Genomic DNA, 22,898 nt, shown 5'->3' with positions numbered 1-22,898 from the left:
GGAACTTTTGACAACAAAGAACCAAGATAATATAGATGTTGGAAGATGATCAGTGAAACCTGTGCTCTTTCATGATGACCAAAATCCAGGAGACTTTCTTTTTATGATGATGACTCTTTGGAGCCAGGTGTCATCCTTTATGATTGGGTGTGGGAGGGAGGGAAGAAAAGGGACTTGGCAGGTCCATTCTAGAACACTTTGTCTCACACCCAATGACTGTCACCCTTCAATGACTTCAAGGTGGTTTTCAGTGTTGCAAAAAGCTTGGTGTGAAGGAAACTTCATCCAAATCCTGTTTCGTCTTATGACTCTTAAAGACAGTAATGTTGTAACTAGTCCTCCGATCGCTTGTTTTTCTGTTTGGCCTCATTTTACTTTGAAAACAAAATCAATGATATAACCCCGTGAAAGCAGTTTGCCAGAATCAATCTGCATTTTGTTCCAAAATGCCTGGATGTAGCTCACTGGTTCCCAGGCCTTTGTATTCCTGCATCCAGAAATTGTAGGAGACCAACATTGAGTTATTCCATCTTTTATTTTGTCAGGTAAAGGCGTTTGATAACTCTTGCCATCATTTTAATTTTAAAAGACAATTTTAACACACCAAAAGCGAGAAGGACATAATCTCAGAAAAAAGGACAACCTTTTAAACTGAAGAAATTAAGCTTTATGAAAAACTCATTCCGTTGTCTTATATTTCTCATTTGGCTACTGAAAATTAGCAGCCCCCATTAAGCGTTTGCAAGTCCCTGCTACAGTTAATTCAACAATAGGGATCTTTTACCTAATGGGAGAAAATGTGCTCCCAGCTCCAGGCTTATAATTCCTGGATTCTGTGTCAGCCAGAGGTTTAGATCTGTAACGGGCACTTGAAATTACTCTCGTTTCTTGTGCTTGAAGATAAGGTTTGGATCATTTTAATATATCTAGTTTAGTCTTCAGTTACAGGTTTTGGTAGGAAAATTAAGATAGTCATGTTCAAAAAAAAGAACATATCTGGAATTCCTCTGTTTCGGACAAAATCTTATGGAAGAGTTTACACACTTTACGGACTATGTAAGGAGGGATCTTAATTGTGGTTCCTGTGAATCTTTCGGAGTTTGCAGACCTTGATTTAAGAATCATTGATTGAGGGGCCAGCCGGGTGGCGCAAGTGGTTAAGTGCGCGCGCTCCGCTGCGGAGGCCCGGGCTTTGCCGTTTCAGATCCTGGGCACGCACCAACGCACCGCTTGGCAAGCCATGCTGTGGCGGCATCTAAAGTGGAGGAAGATGGGCACGGATGTTAGCCCAGGGCCAGTCTTCCTCAGCAAAAAGAGGAGGATTGGCAGATGTTAGCACGGGGCTGATCTCACACCCACACAAAAAACGAACCATTGATTGAGAATAATCTAGTCAGTGTAGCACGTGTTCTTAATGTTGCTGTAACTTTCACCTAATTCACAGTTGGGTCGACATAGTTTGAAGGACAAAAATTAGTACACAATGTGGAATTTAGAATTAATGGTTGAGTGTAGATTAGGTTCTAGAATCCTGTTTATGCCAGTTTTGTCTTCTAATACCCTGTAACACCACTCATCCTTTGCTTTTACAAAAAACAACCAGACATTCAGTTCTGGTTGATTAATTTAACCAGAAAAACGATAAACTAAGTATGTTTTCTTGCTTCATTTTTTAATATTCCTCTTTTCTTACCATAATTACTTTCATAACAACGTATTTGCCCTTTTTGATTGTGACTATTAAAAGAAGAGCCAATTACAAGGGAAAGAAAGGAAAAAAATAAACAAAGAGGACTTCATCAAACTAAAGAGCTTCTGCAAGGCAAAGGAAACCAGGAACAAAATGAAAAGACAACCCACCAACTGGGAGAAAATATTTGCAAATCATATATCCAACAAGGAGTTAATCTCCAAAATATATAAAGAACTCACACAACTCCACAACAAAAAAGCAAATAACCCAATCAAAAAATGGGCAGAGGATATGAACAGACATTTTTCCAAAGAAGATATACTGATGGCCAACAGGACCATGAAAAGATGTTCAACATCACTAATCATCAGGGAAATGCAAATCAAAGCTACAATGAGATTATCTCCTTACACCCAGGAGAATGGCTATAATCACGAAGACAAACAATAACAAATGTTGGAGAGGATGTGGAGAAAAGGGAACCCTCATACACTGCTGGTGGGAATGCAGACTGGTGCAGCCGCTATGTAAAACCATATGGAGATTTCTCAAAAAATTAAAAATAGAAATACCATATGACCCAGCTATCCCACTACTGGGTATTTATCCAACAAACTTGAAATCAACAATTCAAAGAGACTTATGCACCCCTATGTTCATTGCAGTATTATTCATGGTAGCCAAGATGTGGAAGCAACCCAAGTGCCCATTGACTGATGATTGGATAAAGAAAATGTGGTGTGTGTATGTGTGTGTATATATATATGTATACACATACACACACAATGGAATACTACTCAGCCATAAAGAAGACAAAATTGTCCCATTTGCGACAACATGGGTGGACCTTGAGGTATGATGTTAAGCAAAATAAGCCAAACAGAGAAAGACAAACACTGCGTGATGTCACTCATATGTGGAAGATAAACTAACACATGGACAAAGAGAACAGATTAGTGGTTACCAGAGGGGAAGGGGGTTGGGGGATGAGCATAAGGGGTAAAGGGGCACATATATATGGTGAGTGACAAATAATAATGTACAACTGAAATTTCACAATGTTATAAACTATTATGACCTCAAAAAAATAATAATTAAAAAAAGAGCTAATTAGACAAATTGTTGGAGAAAGTGTAGTGGATAAATCTTGGAGTCGTTGGATATAGTCTTTATTTTCAGGAATCATTGTTCTCTGTTCCACTTATCCCACTGAGGTGCTCTGAAAAGGAACGCTGTGAAACTGAAGGGTCTGATGTGGACCTATAGTAGGAAGACTTATTTTTCGTCTGTGATTTATGTAAAATACTCAGAGCCCAATTGATCAACCCTGAGTTGCAGAAGGAGTTATTCAAAGGAAAAGAAAAAGTGGATGACAGTTGTTTGGAAGAAAATTATTTTCTAGTAATATGATTTTTTCAGAATCATTTTAAGGGTACACGGGGAGAACTAGATGGAAAAATGGACCAGAGCTCTCCAGGTTTACTGAGGGGAGGAGGGAACTGGAAGAAGACGTGAGTTGACTGTGGTTTGTGACTCACTCAGCAACTGATTCACAGAGTGACTTAGGACAACCCACTTTTCTTGCTGGGCCCGCTTTTTCTCACTTGGGTATCAGTCTTTTTGTTTGTTGGGGTAAATTATAGTGAAGTCATACGGACTAAGTATTTAAAGTTCTTACGTAACCACGTAATTATTATTTATTGGTGCCCTCACTTAACCTTCCTGGCTTAACTTGTGCAAACTAGTTTTGGTGCTATTAATGAACTTCTGAAGACTTAGAAGCTTTTTGGTTAAGTGTTAACTTTCCATTTCCCATGACTGTTTCACTCCTTTAAAAAAAGAAAATCTGTCTGTAATTTTACCCATCACTCTGTATTTCATGTTTTTGCTTCACTAGCATCGAAGCACTTAGCATAGATGAGGTTTAAAATACTGTTTCATTTTAACTTGATTTTTAGCAATGGGTCGATGAAAGTGACTGTTTTAATGTTATTTAGAAGGTTAGCTAAGGGAGTTATGGAAACAAACAAATGAAACAACGTATTTTGAAAATACCGCATACACTGATGGTATACAGCCGGCACTTACTACAATAGCCTGGCGTGCTCTGATGGGTGGCCTTTTGGCTCACAGCTTTACCTGCCACATTCTAACTGTGTGACCTTGGGCAAGTTATTCAAGTTCTCTGGGCCTTAGTTTTCTCATTTATGAAATTAGGATTAGATCAGCACCTTCCCAGAGGGCTGATTGCCAGATAGAACGTAGGCATTTGCCAAGTTATACAGATAAGAATTGCCGTAATTATATGTGTGTGTGTGTATATGTATATTTACGCATACATGTGTACATAGACATGCATGCACACAGAAGTTAGAAATATTGGGAATAGGTCATTGCCATAGAAATGGAAAAGGTAAGAGTGGGGTAGGGAGCATGCTTTAAGCTGGAGCATGTGGGAGGTTTTATGACGTGGGGAGGTCAGTGCTGAACTGGGCTGGCTAGGTGTGGTTTCTGCTGGCTGCTAGGACGGGCAGGAATGGCTTCATGAATGGGTGGCCATGGGGTCAGAGTACAAGGGAAACAGGATGAAGCAGAGCAAGTAGAACGAGAATCCATAGCAGGATTTCCAAGGAAACAAGCCTTTGACAGTTTCACAATTGAGCCAATGGGCCAGCTGCCAAATCGGAGCGGGTGGGCATCTTACCTTGGCAGCAGCAATGCCTGCACTTCCAGGTCCCTTAAACCTGTGCATTGGAACCACCTGTGTGACGCTCACAGCAGCCTTGTAGCTGGGGAGGGAGGTATTTTTTTTTTTAACCTCCTTTGGACAGAGTAGGAAGTTTCCGAGTAGTGGACTGACTCATGTCAGGTCACATCACCAGAGGACGGGACTGTGTGAGGAGGTGATTTCCCTGGCAGAGTTGGTCTCCCTCTGCCTGGAGCCCCTGCACCTTTATTGCAGCACCTTTTCAAGGCACTTTCAAGATCAGTTTCCCCATCAGCCCCTTCCCTTGCCTGGCTCCCAGCACCCGTTCTCATCCATCTTCATTTACTCAGCATCTTGCACAGTGGCGGGCATGGAATCAATACATTTTGAACAAAAGAGCTTTTGGCAAAAGACAGGTGAGCAGACTTAAACCCCCATCTCAGTCAATACCCCATCAGAAATTACACTTACTTAAACTTGGACAGGTGTGGGGACACATTTTCTAAAGTGTGCATATACATACATGTAAAGGATTTTCTATAAGATGCTGTTTTCTTTTTTCTTTTGCTGAGGAAGATTCGCCCTGAGCTAACATCCGTTGCCAATCTTCCTCTTTTTGTCTGTGAGCTGCCGCCGCAGCATGGCACTGATAGATGAGTGGTGTAGGTCTCAGTCCAGGAACCAAACCTGGGCAACTGAAGCAGAGCACGCGAAACTTAGCCACTAGGCCACTGGGGCTGGCCCGTATCAGATGCTGTTTTCTACTTTATACTGTGAACCAAATACTTGCCACCTGATTTTGTTTGTTATGTAATATTCCTCCTCCTAACAATCCTCCCAAAAGATTGGTCTCATGGCGTCTATGATTGAGCCCTCTTTGTGTAGTTATCTGATACTGTGCTCATCTCAGTGGGAAATGTTATGGCTGTGCCTGGTGTGGGCTAATATGTACTGGACCAGTTAAAAAAGACTCCAAGCCCCAGAGCCCACCAGAGTCTGAATAACAAAGCCAGGACAAAGAGATCGTGGGCTTTATTATTAGACATTCTCACAAAAAAAGTTTATTAATGAAAAAGAGTTTGCGAGGAGAGTTGGCATAGAAGTCAGCTTCCATTGTTAAAAGTTCAAATAGAACTTGGCTTTGTGGAAGGAGAGCCTGAATTAGTTATTAGTGTCTCGGACCCACAAAGGCTACTCCGTTTTGATGGTCTACAGAGCTCATGAAACATACCTGTCCTATCTCAGAAATTGGAAAAATTAAAAATTTTCACATGAAAATTAGCCTCTATTCTGCTGTTTCATGATTGCTCGTGCATAATTTAAAGGGTATTAAATTCGCAGAGGCAATTTTTGGTGTCAGTACGAAGTAAACACATTTTAAGCCTTTTTTCTAAAAGCCGGAAAATCCTTCTGACTGTTGAGTTTTAGCCTGCTTAACAGAATTGTTCGGGTTGTTAATAATTTGTTCTGACCTTTTGTACAGAAATATTGCCTTCATTTTAATAGGCTTAGCTCAACCCACAAAATAATTACCCATAATATCCTAGTTCTTCAAATACACAGTGAATAGACCTTAACAACTTTGAAACAGAATTCCTTTGAAAATGTGCATTGTTTCTGAATGTTTTTTACTGAATCTGTCTTCAGGCTTATGTAAGCAGCTTCTAAACATTTTAAATCACTTCTTTTTTATTTTTTAAACAAAGATAGCTCTCCCTATGTTGAATCTTTTTTCCCCATACATTGGTTTTAACTTTATTTATAGCAACCAGAAATTTTAAATAAAAGCTTACAGTTTATTTTTTGTTGTACCATATTGGCAAGTAAAACATCTCCTCTGAGGACCTGCGAACATTTTGTATATTTGATTTAGTTTACAGTGTGGGTGTACCCGCTCTGTTCCTGGAGTAGTGAGTAGACCATAGTCTTTTCCACAAGGGCTTCCAAGAACAGAAGGATCAAATGTTGCCAGTGAAATGTGAAGCGGTGTCTTGGGGCAGGTAGGCTTAAGCTTCTCTGTTTTATTTTTTCTTTTTAGTTACTGTTTTACAGGCAGAAACCTGACCAAAGATTATCAGAACTTGCTAGATTGTGTCCATCCCAGTTCCTTCTCATCTCCTTGCATCCACAGGTCTGCCCATCTTTTACCTGGCCGCCCAGATTCCTACTTTTTCTTCCTTCCTTTTCCACTAAACTTGGAATTAAAGCACACTGATAGCCTCTTACAACTGTAACAAAGTGATTTGCCAAAGTATAGGTCATAGGAAAACTGGGACTTGAACCCTGTTCTTATAGGTAATGTTGAATGTGAGGGTTTTGTTGTTGTTTATATTTTTACTACTTAGGCACTGAATTGCTATTAAAATCTCTGAAATCTTCCTCCTCCTAGCTTTTTTATTTCCTTGGAATGTATCGTTAAGTCACCCAAGCATATAAATCTTCAAAGCCTTCTTCTTCCCTGATATTCGGTTGGTTAACATCCTATAGATTCTGTCCTTGTGTGCTGACAGCACCCTGCATTCAGATGCACATCTGTTCATGCTGACTGTTTTACAGACCTGTCTCCTGGATTCTCTTTCCCCATCGAGTCACGCCAGGCTACATAAGTATCGCGTTAGTAATAATACTGATAGTTAGCATTTGTTGAACATGGCTGGGTACAGCGCCAAGCTCTTTATAACTGTTTCATTGTCCCGTGAGCCCTCTGCTCAAATTCTGTCCACTGTCATCTCAGGCACGTAGCAGGGGCTTTCAAATTGTGCTCCAGGGTCAAGGGGAGACCGTGGTCTTGGATGCTGTTCACTGGTTTGCAGTTGCCACCTGCTTCGCTGTCTTCCCAGCTGACTGCAAAAACCGAGTTTTTTGGCTCCACTCCAAACCTCTACCTGGTCACAACCTCTGGGGGAGGGGCCCAGGTGGCCGCATTGTCCACCAATTCTGCTCATCATTCTTGGGCACACTGAAGCTGGAGGATGACCCCCACCACGTCTAGCCTCAGCCTGTCCTCCCTTCTGAGTCTTACACTCTGACCCCAGGACTCTTCGTCTGGTACTGCACACTCCTCCCCGATTTAACCAGGTGTTCATTGAAATTACGGAAATCAATTCAAAAAGCAAAGTAACAATGCTGATTTTGTTTATAAGTCATAATTAGCATCATGCTAAAGCGCGTTATGGGGTGTCTCATGCTCAGACACGGTGTGAGAATTAAATAGATGCCACTTCTCTGAGCTTTCCTGGGATACACTGCTGCCCACCCACCCAAGTAGTCACAGTGTGCCTGTAGGAAAGTGACTATGTGACTCTCAGTCGAGTGTGCTTACCAGTGTGTCATGTTTTGGGGGAGAATTTTTTTTTTTTTTTTTGACATAAAACCTTTTATTATTACACTATCATGCTTGTAATAGTCTTATTTTTTTTTTCATTGCTACATTACATTTCTTTCTTTTTTTTTATAATTGATGTTTTAATAGTTTTTAACATTGTGAAATTTTGGGTTGTACATTTTTGTTTGTCCATCACCATATATAGGTCTCCCTTCACCCCTTGTGCCCACCCCCATTGCCCCTAGTAACCACAATACAATTTTCTCTGTCCATGTGTTGGTTTATATTCCACATATGAGTGAGATCATACAGTGTTTGTCTTTCTCCTTCTGGCTTACTTCACTTAACATAATACCCTCCAGGCCCATCCATGTTGTTGCAAATGGGACGATTTTGTCTTTTTTTATGACTGAGTAGTATTCCATTGTATATATATACCACATTTTCTTAATCCAATCGTCAGTCGAGGGACACTTAGGTTGCTTCCACTTCTTGGCTACAGTGAATAATGCTGCAATGAACATAGGGGTGCATAAGCCTCTTTGGATTGTTATTTCAGGTTCGTTGGATAGATTCCCAGTAGTGGGATGGCTGGGTCGTAGGGCATCTCTATTTTTAATTCTTTGAGGAATCTCCATACCATTTTCCATAGAGGCTGCACCAGTTTGCATTCCCACCAGCTGTGTATGAGGGTTCCTGTTTCTCCACATCCTCTCCAACACTTGTTGGTTTTTTGTCATGGTGATTATAGCCAGAGAATATTTTTTATAAACCCACTCACATTGTTGAAGCTGTTTGATGCTCTCACAATTATTCATTTTGCAATAGCATTTCTTCTTAAAGAGGTGTGAGTCTCAAATAGGATTCTTAGCCTGGGATTTAATTCAGGATTCTATAGTCCGTTGCAGAGTTAGCAAAAACAGTATAAAAGTTTCTGGAAGTTTTGGTTTTACCTCATTTCTGCAAGAATAAATACTACACTTGAGAGATTAGTAAGTGGAACAAAGCACTACACTGTTCGATTCATGTAACATTCACAACCATCATAGAAAATATCTTGCAGTAGAAAGTCATGGAGAAAGACTTGTTGGCACATATTTCTGAAATAAAATTCTCAGTTAACTCCCGTAACGATTTTTGAAGGCTTATCAAATATTTATTAGTAGTGTCTCTACTAACAGAGTAAAAAAAGATCTTTTTCCATATTAAAGAAAATATTTACCACAGATTAAATGAAATATTGATCCTATTCTCAGATACCTTGCAAGCAAAGAAGTTGGATTTCTTTGCATTGACCTTTTTGCCCATCTTCACGTGATACCGTTGTGGAAAGTAGTGGTACCAGTGGTCCAGTCTGGAAATTACCCAGACTGTTGGGGAGATTTGAAAGGAGGCCCATAGCAGTGGGCATTCACCTTTCATTATGAATACCCACCATTCTCTGCCGCCTGTCACTTGGTGTCAGGGGACCTTGCATTTAGAACAGAAAGTGGTAGGTGATCGCCGTGGCTTCGTGCCCGGGCAGCATCAGGGCAGCAGTAACCTGCACTCATTCGCCCTTGTGTGAAATGCCGGCCTGAATTATTATGAAACCTGAGGTTCCTAACAATTTTGCCCTACTACGACGATTATTTTATTATTTGGTTCTTGTTAATGAAATAGAATGTGTTTTGAGATACTCTAATCACCTGAAGTAATGGTTAATGAAGTGATTTCAAGCAGAGGCCGCCTGTGTCAGCTTTTTAATATCTAACGTGCACTTTCAGTGGAAGGAGCTCCTGCAGACTGCTTTTGCGTGAGCCGAATGACCTTGACGTCAAGAATAGCAAGTGTTTTTACTCTGATGCAGGTGCTGAGTACTTTACATGACAGCAACCACGGGAGGCAGGCCTCTCATTTTCCAGTTTCTAGTTGCGGAAACTGAGACACAAAGTGGGGAGGCATCAATCCTAAGGCCGCACAGCCTTGATCAGAGGTGGCAAGGATGTGAGCTGGGGTTTGAACTGGGGTTGGTGGGATGCCAGAGACCATGATCCTAGCATTGTGGCTCCTCACAATTACTGCATATACTATAGATTAAGCAATTGATTGCTAGTGACTTCTCAAGACTTAAGTTTCCTACTCAAACTCCAAGTGTAGCTTGGCGTACCTGTATCCCCCCAATTCGGCCTCACTGAAGACACCTGTGCTTTATGCAGCTCAGTGCTTCCCTGCCAGGGCTTTTATGCCATTTGGAAATGTGTAGGGTTCTGTCCTGTTGCCACTAAAACTGAGGCCTGAGGCATTTAGGGTCTGGGGTCTGGGCACTAAATACCTGCTTGTGAACAGTGAAGAATTCTCCTGTCCGAATGCAGGAAGAGCACTGTGCCTTGGACCAGGCACTCATGGTGAGGCCCCTTGTTAGTGTTGCATTTCTTTAGCATATAAGTAGGAGTAAAGCCAGAAAGGGCTGGGTTTGGGGGCAAGATGGTGGAGACATCCATGGAGGAGAGCAGTGGGGATCTAGAGGGAGGGGCAGGGTACACTCAGAGTAAAGGGGACACAGGGGCAGTGACCAGGCTGGTCAGATATGAGGGGCACTTGGGCGTCTTCAGCCTGTTTCTTCTCCACTCCATCTGTTCCAGCCTCTCCCTAGACTTGTCCTCTCCAGACTGCCTTGGGCTCAGCTTTGCTTCTCTATGCTCAGCCCTGGGCTTCTGATCTTTACAGAGGTCCACTTGTTGTGCTCAGGCTGACCTTCCTTGTTCTGGGAGTGTGGGTTTTAACTGATTTCTGCTCTTGGTTCCCTCATGCCCCTTAGGCGTCTGCCTTTTAATCATTGGCACAGTGGTCAGCCTGACGTCTGTGAGGGGAACTCCAAGTGGTGAGTTTCAGTATTTGAGGTGGGCTTGGCATACTAGCAAGGGAAAGGCACAGTGTATATGGAGTGTCTGCATGTGTCACCTTCTGGGACAAGTGCCTAACTCATGTATTTTTTAAAAAACAACAGCTTTATTGAGATATAATTCACACCGCATAGAATTCACCCGTTTAGAGTGTCGAGTTCAGTTGTTTTGTAGTACATTCACAGAGTTGTGCAATCATCACCACAGTCAATTTTAGAACATTTTCATCACTCCAAAAGGAAACCTCAGACCCATTAGCAATCACTCCGTTTCCCCCTCCCATCCCCTCTAGCCCCTGGCAACCACTAATCTACATTCTGTCTCTAGATGTGCTTATTCTGAACATTTCCTGTAACTGGAATTGTATAATATGTGGCTTTTTATGTGTGACCTCTTTCACTTGGCATAATGCTTTCAGAGTTCGTCCATGTGGTAGCATGTCTCAGTACTTCGTTCCTTTTTATTGCTGAATAATAGTCCATTGCATAGGTACACCATTTGATGTTTATCCATTCATCTATTGATGAACATTTGGATTTTTTCCACTTTTTGGCTGATAGGAATAATGCTGCTGTGAACATTGCTGTACAGCTTTTTGTGTGCACACGTGTGTTCATTTCCCTTGGGTATACACCTAGGAGTCGAATTGCTGGGTCATATGGTAACTCTACCTTTACCCTTTTAAGGAACTGCCAGACTGTTTTCCAGGGCAGCAGCACCACTTTACATTCCCTCCAGCAGTGTATTAACTCGCATACACTTAACAGGAGCATATATAGCTATCAAGAGATTAAGAGGGCCCAGCCCGGTGGCCTAGTGGTTAAGTTCACACACTCTGCTTTGGCAGGCCGGGGGTTCGCCGGTTTGGATCCTGGGCACAGACCTAGGCACCACTCATCAAGCCATGCTGAGGCAGTGTCCCACATAGAACAACTGAAAAGATGTACAACTATAACATACAACTATCTACTGGTGCTTTGGGGAGAAAAAAAGGAAAAAAGGAGAAAGTGGTAATAGATGTTAGCTCAGGGCCAATCTTCCTCAAAAAAAAAAAAAGAGATTAAGAGAGCAGAGAATTTAAAAATTTTTTAAAGATATATATAAGTAGTGATAAAATAATGTGGATTTATTTGTTCATTTCTAATGCAAATCCTAAGATCTCTGAGGAAATTGACTGCTCTGAGTTTGATGCTTCCTTTCCCAGTTTTCACATGTCCATGAGGTGGGAGGCTGTCACTTGGTGCATTTTCATCATCATGTTCTTGATCAGTTTCCCTCTGCCCATCTCCTGTGTGTGAGAGTCATTAAGTTTCTGGTTTTGGCCTTCTCCATTATCTTTGCCCCCGGAAAGTAGATGAAAGTGAAGCGGCATTGATGGATGGAGATTGAAAGCATTGTAGGCATAAGTGTTATAATGCAAGTCGTTGTGAGGAGTTGAGCTTACAGCGTTGGTCGTCTGCATCCATGGAGGAGGAGCTGCCGTCTGATGGGACTATTGACCAATTGGTAGTGAGTGAGAGAGTGCAGGGGCCCCTTTGTCTTTATACTGTGTTTTGACTCTTTATCCTTCTAAAATGGGAATTTGAAGAGACGCAAGCTTATAAGGCTATCGCTAGAAAGGAAGTTCCCAAACTCCCTTTCTGGGAAAGCTCAGTGGGGGATGGGAAACTATGCAAAGAATTACAATATTGACAAAAAGCATGGCCGTGTTTATCCCACATAACCTTTGCTCTTAAGAAGTCCTCAACCGGATTCCCATCCAGTTCTCTAACCCTCAGGCACTCTGGCTTTTAGACATTCGGAACAGATTTCCGGCAGAAGCTGTGCAGGGCTTTTTATATCCTTTGCATTCATAGACATTTACAGAGAAACAACAATTCCTTGTTGACACCTTTGGGGGGAAAACAAACAAGCAGTCTTCTTTTTAGCCGCCTTATTTTCTCATGGTCCATATACTAGGGAAAATATCTCAGCGCATAGTATTAATTATTCTTACTTATTAAATATACTTTTTTTTTTTTTGCTGAGGAATATTCGCCCTGAGCTAACATCTGTTGCCAATCTTCCTCTCTTTTTGCTTGAGGAAGGTTAGACCTGAGCTAACATCTGTGTCAATCTTCCTCCATTTTGTATGTGGGTTGCTGCCACAGTGTGGCTGACAAGTGGTAAAGGTCCACGCCTGGGATCCGAACCCGCGGACCCAGGCCACTGAAGCAGAATGCAACGAACTCAACCACTACGCCATGAGGCCAGCCCTAAATATACTTTTTTCAAGAGATCTTTGCTGTCTTTGCTTAGTGACCTATATTTTTTTCAGCCTTTTCTCTTTCCAGCCTTCTGCCTCTTCCTAATCCTTCCAGTAATTCAAGCAGCATTTTCCTGACATTTCTGTGGATTTCTTTGGCAGTGGGGGCGGGATTGGCATACAGGGAAAGTGTGGGAGGTCATGACCCTCATGTTCCAAGCCTTTCCTGTCATCTTCTGGGTGGTGTGTTATCTCCTCGTTTTTTTACCAGAAGTTTGAGCCAAGCTGACCTCTTGCCCTCTTTGTAGATATTTTACCAAACTAAAAGCCAAAAATGACTTTTGGATTCAATCTGGAATCTGGAGTCATTCCGATTCTATTTTTGTTCACTAGATTAATAAAATGCCTTGTGTGGTATCCTCTTAATTCTTACTTGACACTTGGAAGTGAGGGGCATGCAAAAAACATAATGCTTAAAGTCAGGATTCATAAAATTGATTTGGACTCTGTTTTAAGACTCCAAGATGTGTGCATATTTGGCTCAGATATGCTTTTTTCATTTCACTTAAGAGCAGCCATGGAATTACTGTCACATTATTCAGTTTCAGGCAGTTTTAAGGCAGGCAGTAAATGAAAAAGGTTGATTTACAACTCAGCCTTGCAACTTTGGAGTTTGGTTTTAGTTGACAAAGGCGAGGTGCTCAGTATACGATCTCTGCACCGTGGAAGCACAGCTGGTGCTCATCCCTTCAGCAGACAGTGAGTATGCAGCCACTGGTGCCAGACATTCGACCAGGCAATGAGGATCCAGAGGTTTTCGCAAGACACGATCCAGGTCCTCGCGAGTTGGTCCAGTACGCAGGTGGCAGCACACCCCAACTGTTGTAGACATCACAATTCCGTCTGGCCCTCCTTCCCACCAGCCCATCTACAGCCCCAGATCCTCACTGATCTGATCACAATGCCCCAGGAAATCAGCCACTTCCACACAGGAGCTGCAAGTTTGCCCCCCTGGTTCCTAGGCAGAGATAAGAGAGACAAGATTACAACGGTGTGAGTGACAGGAGAGGTTCTGTCCAGGGTGCTGTGAGAGAGAAGGGTGCTCTGCTTGGGCTGCACGTGGTGGCTGAGGCTTAGAAGAGGGGTGACCTGGAGGAATGAAGGACGGACCCCAGGAGAGTTCACCACAGTGTGGAACACAGGGTGGGATGGGAGAGAGGGCGAGAGACTCTGTCAGTCTGATATGGCTGGAGTCAGCTTGGTGGGAGAAGCAAGAGGGGCCCCTCAGGAAAGGCACTGTAGAGAAACTACGTGAAGAAGGTGATTCTTTATCCTGGAAGTGATTGGGAACAAACTGAGAGAATTTTAATTAGGCATGATCACATTACATCACTGATAACGGGACTAACAATGGAAATATTTGAGGTGCTTTGCGTGTGTTATCTTACTCTGATCTCACTGCACTCTATGAGGTGTAGGTGTCATCATCCTTATTTTATAGATGATGAAACTGAGGGTTCAAGAGCAGAGCAATTAGAGCCAGTTAAGATGGCTCAGCCAGTGGGAAGCATAGGAGGGTTCAAATCCATCAGAGTCTGTGCTGTTCAGACTTGAGCAGTGTCCCCTTAAAGATCCTAGTCAATCCCAGTTTGGGAAACACCAGCCAAAGAAACCAAAGTTTTATCTCTGAAATTTTCTTTCCATTCTAAGTGATCAGTGTACCCCACCCCACCCCAATTTTCAAATCATTAAAATTAAAACTAAAAAATGCTTCTTGGACTCCAATTTGAGAACCATTGGATTCATGCCATGGACACTGAGGCAGAGAAACTAATTAGGAAGCAGTTGTAGGAGTCCTGATGAGAACTGTGCATAACAAGCAACAGCAGGAGGAGGAGGGGGAGAGAAGATGAACTTTAGGCCTTGTCGGTCATCTAATCACCAGGACCTGGAGAGTGGACGTGGTGGCCAGCAAAGAGGAGGGATTTTAGGTTGACTCCAGTTTCTAGCTTGGGGAGCTGGTAAGGAAGGTGTCATTCCTAAGAAAGGGATAAGGAAGTAGACACGGGGTGAGGAGGAGATGTGGAGGTCTGTTTTTGTTGTGTTGGGTTTTTTTGTTTTTAATTTTTTTTTATTGAGGTCATAATAGTTTATAACATTTGAAATTTCAGTTGTACATTATTATTTGTCAGTCACCGTACAAATGTGCCCCTTCACCCCTTGTGCCCACCCCCCTCAACCCCCTTCCCCTCTGGTAACCACTAATCTGTTCTCTTTGACCGTGTGTTAGTTTATCTTCCACATATGAGTGAAATCATATGGTGTTTGTCTTTCTCTGTCTGGCTTATTTTGCTTAACATCATACCCTCAAGGTCCATCCATGTTATTGGGAATGGGACGATTTTGTCTTTTTTATGGCTGAGTAGTATTCCATTGTATATCTATACCACATCTTCTTTATCCAATCATCAGTGGATGGACACTTGGGTTGCTTCCACTTCTTGGCTATAGTGAATAATGCTGCAATGAACATAGGGATGCATAAGTCTCTTTGAATTGTTGATTTCAAGTTCTTTGAATAAATACCCAGTAGTGGGATAGCTGGGTCATATGGTATTTCTATTTTTAATTTTTTGAGAAACCTCCATACTGTTTTCCGTAGTGGCTGCACCAGTTTGCATTCCTACCAGCAGTGCGTGAGGGTTCCCTTTTCTCCACATCCTCTCCATGTGTTGGGGTTTTTTTCTGAGATGCTTTTGAAACATCAAGGTGGTTTGGAATTATAGGAATGGAGATTCTATACCAAGTTCAAGTTCATACTATAGGGGTCTGGGGCTTGTGACTGCGAAGAGAGAGATCAGAAAGGGGCACTTAAATTTAGAACAAGGACCAGGACGTTAGGACAGGAGTAAAGGACTCTCAGAAATGAGAGCTCATTGACCAGTAGTCTCAGGAGTATGGGACCACGAATTGAGGTTCCTGGACTTGCGCCCCACCCCTGCTTGTTGTGTCGTAGAGTTTCTCTGGGCTGAAATTTACTATGCTTAAAACAAGTGGATTGGAGGAGAACCCCTTTCTCTTTCTAATAGCTGGTGTGTCTTGGGAGAGGTTTATTATTTCATTTTGTTTTGTTTTTGTTATTTTTTGAAAGCAGTTCTACAATGTTCATTTTTTTAAAAATTAATTGAGTCAGTTGTACTTACCCAGATGTGTTCATTGGCAGTGATATTGATGGGACTGATTTCTCTTTGTAAGCCTAGAAGTGTTTAAAAATTTTAGAAAATAGGGAAGGAGTCATAGAAAAGTACAGAAAGTGAAATTAAAAACAGCTATAAACTTGCAACCCATTACTGGAGTTCTGATATATTTTCTTCCAGTCTTTTTGCCTGTATTTTCAAACTTTTTTTGCTTTGAGATTATTATAGATTCACATGCATTTGTAAGCAATAATACAGAAAGATCCTATGTACCCTTGACCCAGTTTCCCTTAATGATAATATCTCGAAAAACTTGAGCACAATATCACAGCCAGGGTATAGACACAGATGAAGTCAAGATGCGGCAGCTTTCCATCAGCACAAGCTCCCGCATGTTGCCCCGTCATAGCCACACCCATTGCCCTCCCGCCCCCACTCCTCAGCCTCTGACAGCCACCAATCTGTCTTCCATTCTCTATAATTGGTCATTTCAAGAACATTATATAAATGGAATCTTACAGCATACAACCTTCTGCGACTGGCTTTTTCAGCTTTTGCCTATTACAAATAAAGCCGCTATGAACATTCATGTGCAAGTTTTTGTGCAAACGTGTTTTCACTTACCTAGAATGAATGCCCAAGAGTACAATTGCTGATATGTGTGCACATGTGCGTATATTTTTAAAAATACACCTAGGATTATACTATGTGTGTGCATAGTGTAATTTTATCATAAATTTATTTTAGTGTAACTCGATAATGAAAAAAATTTGTACATCATGATCTTTTCCTTCACTAAATTCTTTAGTGTGGAAAGACTGGCTTAAGGGGCATGAACATCATCCTTTTCTTGGCTCACATGGTGGTGTAAGCAACAAGAACGCTCTATGAGACCTGTCCTAGCACAGGACAGGTGGAGCATCAAGGTGACCTTCTTTGTGCAGGAGATTGTCCTAAAAAATTTTCTTTTGTGAATAAAAATGTGATGTAGTTTAGCGTTTAAGAGAAATCTGTATGTAATTCTTCTATAAAATCACAACTCCTAATGTCGCATATAAATTTCTATTTGAGATCTTATTTATGTGATTATATGCAAATACTCTAGTATGTTCCTGTGTGTGTGTGTGTGTGTGTGTGTGTGTGTGTGTGTGTGTATTAGCCATTCCTTCCAACTATGCCAGCTCGCTATAGCAGTTAACTTGTGTCCCTGAAGTTCACCAGGAGACGTCGGGGCCAGTGTATCATCTAGGCCCTCCTGGTTGGTGGGCAATGGCCCGTGCACGCAAGTTAGTTTCATGTAGCACTGCTTGCTGTGTGGCATGGCTCTGCGTCTCTGTCAGCAGATGTGCTATCCACAGATTAGCTTCCTGGGTGTTTCAGGCTTCTTGACCTCTTAATCCTATTGGTCTGCCTGTGAATTCCGCGGTGTTAACAGAAAGATGTGTGCTCAGCGGTTAAGGCCTGCTGTTCAGTGACTGACCTTTGGAGCCTCCTGTCCCTGTTGGGTTGTGCACATTGTGTGTATCATGGCTGATGCTTTTGATGATGTGTTATTTGTGCACATGACAATGGAAAGAAACTCTCCATTTTGGGGACAACAGTGTGTGTAGTGATCACTCTTAGAAATGATTCAGACAGTGCTTTCCTGTGGGGTTTCTAGAAAGTTGGTCTCACTGAATTGCATTTCGTAGTGAGTTTTCTTCTTTGTATCTTCTCTAGAAAAACAGTCTCGGTGTCATGTTTGGTATTAGAGCTGTCCATGATGATGAGTAGGTAGAGAAGTGTCCGCCCCCCCTTAGCTGCTTACATGGTGCTCACTTCCTTCAGGTCAGAGCCCACGTGCCACTGCAGGGGACAGGGCCTCCACACCCTGCTCCAGCCACACTCCACTATGTGGATGCCCTGTGCCATCTCGCCTCTGTATCTGCTCTTCCCTGGACGTGGTCAGTCCCATGTGGCTAGTTCCTACATACCCTGGAAATTTCCTCGTTACAGCCCCACCACGTGGTTAGGATCACCTCTTCGTTTTTCTGATCCCTCAGTGGTCAGTAAGCTCTTTGAGGGAGGGGCCATTTAATTCATCGTTGTATTCCCAGGGTCCACCTCACAGCCTGGCATGAATGACTGAGGAACTAGAGAGTAAATACAAAAAACAGTGGAATACATGGGAGATAACACCCAGCACACTGGAAGGCAATGCACAGTGTGTTTGTCCTGGCCCCCTCTCCATTCCTGTTCTCTCCTTCAAAGGGCCGGGGAGTTCTCTCCCATTTACACCATTGAACATGCCGGGGAGTCACAGCCAGTAAGTGGTGAAGCTGGAATTCAAAAGGCCATCTTTGCCTTATCTCCCTCCTGACTCTAACGTGCGTGCTTTGCCACGATCCTGAGGAATTGAATGCTACTGTGCTGTGTGCTGTTGGGCAGATTTCCTAACTTCTTTGATCCTTTGTGAATTCATCTTTTAAAAAATGAACAACGGTGTTTCTTCCCCTGCCTGATGTATGCAGCCAGCACTCAGTAAGTACCAGTTCTCTCTGCCCAGCTGTCTTCCTTATTTTTGGTTTTGTACCCAAATGCCATGCATCGTGCTACACTGGGCATTGAAAACCTGATGACAACTTAAAGGACTTAATCTCACAAACTAGTTTGAGTCTGTGAAAAAGAAAATACCAATGTTTGTTTTATCTATATTTAGTAGTTGGCTGTCTAACAACTCACCCAAGGGAGGTTAAAGTAACAGAATATTTATTTTTAAAGATAATTTAGCCCCGTGTGCCATGTAATTAAGATGCTAAATCTCTGACAAATTTGAGCTAAAAGCAAGGCACTGTTGCCGTTTTTTCCCTGAACCCTAGGAGATTAGACATGTACAAATGTGCTTTTGATTAGATTCCTGTGGAACTTTCTAGAGGACTTGACATTTTCGTGCCCCAGATAGTTTCTCCAGTCTCCTGAGGCAGCAGCAAAAACAAGAGGCCAAGGAGATTTTCAGCGCATGGACCACTTCCTTCTTAGGTCTGTCCTAGGGGCATAGCCATTGAGAGACAGGGTCAGAGAAGCTTAACACGAGGAGGTTCATTTTTGGTCTACACGATTGCTCATTTTAGCCACATGTCAGGAGGCAAAAGTCTTAACCTTTGTCATCGATCATACTTTAATTCGTGAATTAAGGAGCCAATATAGAAAGCAGCAAAGTAAATTAAGAGAGGCATCCCCAGAAACAATGTAGAATTCCAGGGAAAATCTAAACAAGGCGAGCCAGATTTGTGCAAAAGGATTAAAATAGAAGAAGAAAGTGTTATGTCAAAGAGTTTTTCGTCAGCGTACAGGTCAAGATTGTTGTAAAAAAATAACGTAGAACTAAATGTGCACCCCTCCCTTTTGCTCATTCCCTTTTCCCACACAGCTGGTGTTCAGGCCCTTGTCTAAGGAGTCTGGGCTCCTCCGTCTATGCTAAGACCCTTTATTATTTCATTAAAGAAATTTCTACGTCATTCCTTGCATTATATTCCCCTCGTAGGAATAGATACATTTTATTGAGCCCTCATTGGTGCCAATTGCTGTGACTTTTACCTCCATTATTTTCTTAGTTTCCACAATAATTCTATGAGTTAGGTATTATTATTATTTTACAGAAGGGGGAAATTGTGGGCCAGAGAAGTTAAGTATCTTGCTAATTGTCCCTGAGCTATAGAAAGCGTGGATCCTAGGAAAAATGGGTCCAGCCAGATCTGACTCCAATCACTCCAAGGCCATATTTTGGTCGTTACCCCACTTTGCCTCTCCTTATGTATTATACCCATTTTGAAGTCCAGGACCGTTGATTCAGTATTTACTGAGTCTGTGTGGTGGGCCAAGGCTGGGCACTGAGAAACAAGATAGGCAATCTTTCTGCCCTTGGAGAGTTTTCAAACTGTGGTTTGCAACCCGTAATAGTGAGGCATGAAATCAGTTTAGAAGGTCACAGCTGGCATTTAAAAGAAATAGAAAATATTGGGATGCTTTGAACATTGTGATGATAAGTATTTTATAAAGCTGTTATGAAACTCTGTGTACAGTAGTTTACAATATAGAACATTTCTTACTGTAGGTTGTGGTCAAAAGAGTTAAAAGTTACTGACCAGAGATTCCAGAGTGGGGGTGAGATGGTTTTTAAACAGGTGAGATAATAGATTAGATAAGTGATGACAGACTGTCCTAAGGAGCTGTGAAGACAGCACACAGGACAGAAGGGGGAGGAGGGTGTCAGGGTGTCCTTTGGACAAGACTGCTGGTGTCTTCTGAGAGGGTAACATTGGGCCGAGACCCCAAGGAGCAAAGTAGCAGGGTGTCCATCGCCCAGACACGGAAACAGCAGATAGAGCAGCCCTGGGCCGGTAGGACAAAAGTAGAAATAGTATAGACCACATTTTCTGAGCATCACACAGTACAATTAGAAAATAAAAACAAAAATATAAGCAAACCCCAATGCCTAGAAGTCGTCGTCATCATCATCACCATCATCATCATCACCATCACCATCATCATCACCATCACCATCACCATCACCCTTCTTAACTTGGGTAAATAAGGAAGAATCAGAAACGAAGTTACATAATGTCATGCTGACCTCTGATTTACCTCTATTCAATGTTTTTATTTTTCTTTGTTTCTAAAAAATTTGTTTTTATGTTTTATGAAAGGTTTGCTTATAGGTATTGGCTCACTCATCACCTTTTGTAGCATCTACATAGACATTTGGTTGGTTGCCATGTCAGGGCGTCTCTAGACCAAGCAGGATATCTCAACCTTGGCACTCTTGACATTTTGGGCTGGATGATTCTTTGATGTGTGGCAGCATTCCTAGCCTTTACTTGATGCCAGCAGCACCCTCCCCTTCTCCCCTCAGTTGTGACAACCAAAAGTGTTTACAGACATTGCCAGATGTCCCCTGGGGGGCAAAATTGAGATCTGCTCTAGAAGAAATTCCAGGCTAATGTGAGATGAAGTTCCTAGATTGATAACGTCCTCTATACCGTCTATCCGTCAGGAGAAGACATGATAGGATTTTTTTTTTGTTTTTCTTTCTCTTCAATTGGAAAAGGTAGGTTTTATGCCTGGGGGTACCTAATGACTTGTAATAAGAGAAATCCATATATATAACTCGGTTCTATAGAAACTATCCCATAAGCATGATGGGAGTTTGCTTGCAATGTGCGTACTATTCTAGGGTTAAAAATAAAGGGAGATTAATAATGGCTCAGCTGTTTTTTATCTAATTGACTCTGTGCCTTTCATTTTTCGTACAGAAGTGGATCCAGCGTTCAGCAAGCCTTCACTGAGTTGTTTTTCCAATAATGTTGATTGGTTTCCTTTTTCAACTCCCACACTTAATCCAGTCCGTCTTATGACCAGTGGCTTGTGTTTCTATAACAGGAGCTATTTGTTCTGAGGCCATGTTTTCTCTAAGTTAATTTCCTGCCTATTAACCTTCCAGATTTTGCTCCATTTCTTAACTTTACCACCTTTCTCCTAATATGTGAAGTAGCAGTCTCATTGAAGTAACTCAGCTTATTCTGAGTTAGGTTTTTAGGAATACATCTTGTTATTGTATTTTGGCCTTGTTGGTTTCCAAAAAATTACTGTGAAAAGAATTCCCTTCTTTAAACCCAGAATTTTCTTTTCTGCTGTTTGAGAATAATCTTGTACAACAAATACCCTGTTAACTCTTGCACTTAGAAATAACTTTTGATAGTTCAAGGGGCTCTCCTTGAAATTCTTGAATAAGATTATGGGTCTTATTAATCCTTTGAAATCTTTCTAAATTAAATCAGGTGTTTATTCAACCAATATGCATGAGCACACTTAATGCAGGGGCTGGTTCCATTCCTTACTTTGTTAAGGGTTCTACTTGATGTTGCCCTATGGTATATCCCCTCAAATACCTAACATAAAGTAACCCCTCTTGGAACTTAGTCCCTATATGTAGCCTTATTTACATCTTCATAGACATTCATCATCATTTGCAATACTATATATTTACTTGTATATTTGGTTTATTTTTCCTTCCCCGTGTTGGAATGTAAGCTATCTTCCCAGTGCTTAGAACACACCAGTAAATATTTGCTTGAATGAATAGATTTTCTTAATTAATTTATCAGACTTGTTTAGTGCCTTCCATGTGCCGGGCACCATTCTAAAATCTTTACAGATATCAACCCATCTCTGAATGGATGGTTATCCTTGCCTTTCCTTCACAAATACATTTTCTCTACTAGTCCACTTTTCTTTGAAATAATCATTGTTTTGAGCAGCTGCAGTCCTCTCTCGACATAATATGTGTATCTTTTTTTCCATTCATTGCCTCTGGTTTTGTTGATATAAGTATTATCTTCCACCATGATTCTGTCTCCTCAAGGTCATGAGAAGGAAGAGTTCTAGTTTTCTTGATTTTCCCACTCCTAGAAAGGGCATGGGCCCACATTTTATGCGCAGTGTGCTCCTCAACATGTATGAGAAAGTCAGATGTATGAAGGTTTGGAACTCTGCTTACAGGTTAGCCATTTTTTCGGTGACCACGTGGCCCGCTCTGAGCTTTTACTCGAGCTCACACAGTCTTGCTGTTCCCAGACATTTAATAAAAAGGACAATGAAATGTTTATACATGACATAAATAGTCGTTATATATTTATATTTCTTTAGTGTCTTAAGTGTTGTAGGGTTTGTATGATTTCCAAAAAGCAGAGTCAATATAAATAGAACCATTTTAATATTCTAAATTATTTCTATCCTCAATTTCTGGAATTCTCGGTATATTCAGAGAGACAACTAGAAAAAGTTGTTTTCACGTTGGGACAGACTTGC

General features: G+C 41.7%; 1 protein-coding gene across 2 annotated transcripts in view; it reads left to right on the top strand.

Annotated features, from left to right (window-relative positions):
* The window catches only part of MYO10 (myosin X), a 214,477-nt gene that overhangs the window by 67,403 nt on the left and 124,176 nt on the right, over positions 1-22,898 (top strand). Inside the window, exon 1 of one of the 2 annotated variants that reach the window (XM_087443157.1) lies at positions 18,495-18,572. The exons of the other annotated variant lie outside the window; for it this stretch is intronic. The gene's annotated coding sequence lies outside the window, so the exon portion shown is untranslated. Of the gene's footprint in view, positions 1-18,494; positions 18,573-22,898 lie in introns of those variants that run through there. 2 annotated transcript variants of the gene reach the window in all.

Source organism: Ceratotherium simum, chromosome 18, assembly GCF_057802395.1.
Source record: "Ceratotherium simum simum isolate JZ-2026a chromosome 18, ASM5780239v1, whole genome shotgun sequence".
NCBI lineage: Eukaryota > Metazoa > Chordata > Mammalia > Perissodactyla > Rhinocerotidae > Ceratotherium > Ceratotherium simum.
The sequence above is the reverse complement of the archived record's forward strand: the minus strand, read 5'-3'. Positions and strand labels throughout refer to the sequence as shown.